The sequence below is a fragment of the Muscardinus avellanarius genome, assembly GCF_963383645.1.
Source record: "Muscardinus avellanarius genome assembly, chromosome: 5".
NCBI classification, from domain to species: Eukaryota; Metazoa; Chordata; class Mammalia; order Rodentia; family Gliridae; genus Muscardinus; species Muscardinus avellanarius.
Window position 1 is genome coordinate 72,518,558 of NC_137790.1, and position 5,356 is coordinate 72,523,913.

The following is a 5,356-nucleotide window of genomic DNA, read 5'->3' on the forward strand; positions in this document are numbered from 1 at the left end:
ATCCACAGCTGAGTTTGCAGACAGACACAGGAAATAGAGCTGCAGGTGGAGGGCAAGACTTGTGCTGGTACCAGCCCTGGCACAAACCCAGAAGGCAACCCCCTGCACCAGCCGTGCCTCCCCCCAGGCCCCAGGGTACCCCTCTCTATCCATGTGAGTCTGTGTGGTGGACGTGCTTGGCCTCTCACGTGCTGATGAGATCATGGCTCAGGAATCCATGTGCAGTCGGTTGCCCCTGAAAAGAACCGCTCACTCAGCTGGGGAAGCGAGCGGCTGAATGCACATGGGGGGTGGGCTGGGGAGGCAGACACAGGGCTGTCGGGACCAGCGCAGCATCCCAAACACCTTCAGAGAGGAAGAAAATCGATCCCCGGCAGTAGGAGCCCATTATGACAAAGCTTGTTTTATAATGGACTCCAGTGGACCATGGGTCAAAGTTATGTCCCCGAAACCCTAACAGATACATAGTTAGCTCCTGAGAATGGAGGGGGATGGGCTGAAAGAAACAAGGTGGCTGGTCAGGCCCATCTCCCAGCACCAGCATTCTGAACCATCTTGGCATGACACAGGGCTGGGGGGTGGGGGCAGAGGCCTCAGTCGGCAGCCCAGGTGAGAGCTCTTCTGCAAGGAGAGGCCCAGACAGTGGGCACCACAGAAGAAGACATTATCCTCAGCACTCTTCCTGATGTAGAGTGTACAGGTGCTCAATAAATATGTGTCCTGCTCAGGTAGGCAAAGAGGGGGAATACAGTAAAGAGAGGAGGCTGGTGGTTGGTCCTTGTTCCAGGGACCTTGGATACCTGCTACTGTGTCTTGTACCTCTAGGATGCTCTGGTCCTGTCCCTCCTGTGTGACCTCAAACACCTGGCCCCCATCCTACAGCTAAGGTCCTGCTAGGCCTTCTTCTACCTGCCTGTGGTAGGTCACACAGCAGTTGGGAAGTGGCTTTGGAGAAGGGGACAGAGATGCAAAGAAAACCTTGAAGAGAAAGAAGACTGGAGCTCAACAGCCTGGAAAACAAACAATGGGCCAAAGGGGGCGGGGGAGGGGCCAGAAGAAGCAGAACGGCAGGTCCACTAAAGGTCCTCCAGGGATAGCTCCTTGGAGGGGTGCACAGAAACACCCGTCGTTCTAAGGACAAGGTAAGACAAAGTGAGCAGAAAGCCCCGCCAAGGAAAGAGGTTGAAACCGCAGCCAAGGAGCAGACCCGCCCCGCCCCGCCCCGCCCCGCCCCTCACAGACACACCTCCAGGAAGCAGTGAGGCTCCACCTGCCGCATCATGGCCTGCCATCCACGAACATCCCCACACCCTCCCCACATCTATTTCTATATTTAGCTTATGCAGCCTCTGGGGGTTATAAGTTCTGTATAAGTTCACTACCTGCTGTGTAAATAGCACTCACTTTTATTTGTGCTAAAGCTGCCTTTTGCCTGTGTCCAGAGCTGCAGCTCCCCTGGTTCTGATGTCAGGGACGTGGAGATAAATCCATGTGTCACACAGCTCCAGCCCCGGCAGGGATAGTAGCTGGATTCACAATTGGGATGTCCCTCTCACACTTCCTTCTTGTCATGGATCCCAGTAGCTATTCCTGCTCATCCCAGAAGGACAATCCCTTAAAGAAGGAGGAGCAGGCTGTACATTTGTTTTTCCCAATTCCAGAATCAGATGCCATGTTGTTTCCAACACTTCCCAACAACACCTGGCCACCCAGAGGGTCTTTTTGACCAAGCCATTGCAGGGGGCCAAAGTCTCTGGGGAGTATTTCCAGCAGCTTCTTAAATTTGCTCAATTATGTCAGATTACTCCCGACTCTCAATCGTGACTGTGGCTTTCCTTGTTTTTCCCTATATGTGTCCTCAGGTATCCACCATAAAGTAAAGTTAGCACTTTTTTGGGCCACTCACAGCAGCCGACCTGACATTTCATCACTGGAAGATTTTTACATCATCCCCATTTCCTACTGGACCCTGCTATTGACTTCCCTCATCCAGGAAAGGCTGGCTTTCCCTCTGATACTTTCTTCACCCAGTCTGACTCATCAGGACACACACCCTATCCTTATCCCAGGATGCCTTATTGTGGCATGGATCTAAAGCCCAAGTGGCATTAAACACTGTTCCTGGGCATGTGGGACTCTGGGCAGGGCAAAGGTCTAAGAGCTTTAAGACCAGGGCCACAGCCCATCATTCTGGCCAGCAGAGGTCTTCTCAGAGGCAGGGAAATGGCCCAAATTATTATCATCATTGTTATGGCTTGGGTTTAAAATGTTCCCCAAAGCCTTGTGTGTTGGCAAAGCAGCCAGGTTCTTAAGGAGAACATGGCTGGAGGAGGTGGGTCCCTGGGGGCCTGGCAAGGAACTGTATCTGTCCCAGGCTGCTTCCTTCTCTCTCTGTTTTCCTGCTGCCATGAACTAAAGGAGGCTTTTCCTCCTCTGCCATGCCCTAAAGCCCTTCCACTGAGCTATTCCACCATGAGCTGGATGATCATGGAGTGACCTCTGAAATTGCAAGCCCTAAAATAAACCTTTCTTCCTCTAAGTTGCGCTTGTCAGATATTTTGGTCCCAGTGACAAAAAGGCTGACTAAAACATTTGTCTTGTGCTGAAATATACATAACACAAAATGTACCATTTTCACTATCTTGAAGTGCACAGTTTAGTGGCATTAAACACATTCATATTGCTGTGCTACCATCACCACCATCCATCTCTATAACTTTTTCATTCTTCCCAGAGGAATCTCTGTATACCTTGAGCATTAACTCCCTAGTCCCCTAGCTCCTGAGAAACAGCATTTGACTTCTTTCTTTTTGACTTTGACTATTCTAGGCACCTCCCAAGAATGGAATCATACAGTATTTGTCCTTTTGTGACTGGCTTATTTCACCTAGCATAATGTCCTCAAAATTCATCCACATAGTGGTATCTGTCACCAAATTACTTTTTAAGGCATGTCACCAGGTGACACTTTAGGGGCATGATAAAGAATAAATAGGTGCAGTTACCAGAGCAGCACTCATAAATGTGGACATGCATACATACTCAGCTCTTGCAGGCTGGCACATGTAAGCGCTCAAGGACTTGCACACCCTTCCATACAACCTCCATGAGTTCCAGAAGGCTGCCTGCCCTGCCTTTAGAAACAGTTCTCAGACTTCCTCCTGCATAAAAGACACCTGAAGATCTGGTCCATTTGCAAGTCCCAGGCCCCTTGGAGACCTAGTCTGGCCAAGAGCAACAGCTGATGCTGAGGCAAGGAAATGGGTACCACCCTTTGGAAGGTGTGCAGTCCCAGGGGTGCTCGTGCAACAGAAGAAAGACTTGATGCCAGCAGTGGCTTATGTACAACCAGACTGCATTTGACAACTTCCTGGGAAAACCCACAAATGAGAGCCCTAACAGGAAATAAGGTCACCACATCCCTGAGAATGCACCTGGACTCTGAAAGGTCTTACTTCCAACACCTTCTCCAGAGGAGGTTCCCATTCTTCTCTACTCAATTAACCCCTAGACAGCACATGCACGGGCAGGTGGTGTGCTGGGGCATCTATAGAAGTTCCCGGGGGCATATGGCTGAAACTAGACAAAAAGACCAAGGCTGTCACTCCAGCTAAACTTGAGCTACGAGGGGCACACAGGCTATTGGTGTTCTGAGCAGAGACAGAGCATGTTAAGAGCAAGGAAGGCTCCTTGGAAGAGGTGGCCCTGGAGATCAGGGACTTCTGACCACAGATAGAAGCTTCAGCAGGGTCACATTCCAGAAACAGAGGCAAAAAAGTAAAATGTTGGCTTGGGAGTTAGCCAGGATCCAGTGTGACAAGGATGGATGGAAAGTCTCCAAGTCAGAGCCTGGATACAATTCCATGCACTTTGCATCAGCCACGTGAGCGTGGCGGGTCTCTAGCCCCTGCAGAATGGTCCTCGGCTGCATCAGCCATGGGTGCACTTGAAGAGAGAGGGGCTGGCTGGGAGTGCATGATGTTTTAGAGCAGAGACCCACACCCTTCTTTCAGCCAGGGGGTGGGGGTGAGCCTTTTGTACCTCCAGCAGCTGGTTAGCTGGTTTTCCACCCAGGGATTTCCTCCAGTGAGTGCATAGTCCGAGGAAAAGGGTCTCCTCTGGCTCCTGGGAGGACTAACAGCCCTCCTCTCAGCACCCGTTCACAAAATCAGGAAATGTGAACCCTAAATAATTTATAAACACGTTAAATAAGTCTTGATCCCTGGGGAGCTCGCTGTTAATACTTCCCTCATTTAACATCAGCCTGAGCCAGACATCATTAGGAAGGAAAATCTCCTTCTCTCTCTTTTAAAATCATGTCATTTAAACGGTTTGGGATTATTTGCTGCTTTGAATCGGCCCTGCCACTGCTCCCACCCATTACGGGGGTAATTAAGAATTGACCATGGTTGGCAAAAAGCATTCAACAGCCAACTTTTTATTTGGTTTTTTCAAGTGCCCCAGCCTTCCTCCTCCCCTGCCCAGCCTCTCCTTTCTTGTCCCTGCAGCCTCTCAGCCCAGGTCCCCAGAGCCCCCCAACCCCCAGGTCTGCTGCCTGTAAACACACTTGGAGTCCCATGGAAACCACACACTGAATGGACAGAAAGCAAGGAGACCATTCACTCTCCTCTTATTCCACTGCCCCATTTCCTCCAGGCGCCTTGCCTGGTGTCCCTCGGCCTGAGGCCAGAGTGTGTTTGTTCGGCTGCCCTGGTCACCCGGGAATGGGGTGGGCTCGGATCCCAGGCCTGTCCACCAGCCGGTCATTCTCTCTTTCGAGAATCACTCTCTCTGACCGGCTAAGGCAGGATTAAAGGCTTCGGGAGCAAGAGCGTGCCTCTGGTCTGGACGCAGAAGGAGGGGTTGCAGGCCCCAGGCAGGCCTGACTGGCCAGTCCAGGCTGCTGCAGGAGGAGGCGACTACTGCTCTCCCTCCATCCACCCCCACCCCGGCCCCAGCCACGGACCCCTCCGCTGCCCAGCCACGCTCGTTCTCAGAGGGCAGCCCCCAGGATGACCTCCTTCATTTCTCTACCTTCAATCAGAACCACGTCTAAATCATCTCAAGGATATGGTTGTTTCTTTTTTCTTTTTTTTTTTTTTCGGTCTCCATGTCATTGATTTCTAGTATTCTAAAATCCTAAAATTCTTTCTACAGTCTAACTTAAATCTTTTCTGCTGTAGGTTTGATGTACTATGGGTTATCTGAGCTCGGGAAACTGCTACCTCCTCTGTATAATAAATCATCAGGAAAAGAAAAAAAAAAAGCAACAGCCTATAAAGATGGACGAGGAAGCCAAGCAAGCTTTGGGGGAGACTGAGATAAGAGTGAAGAGAAGCTTCTATCGAAGGCTGCC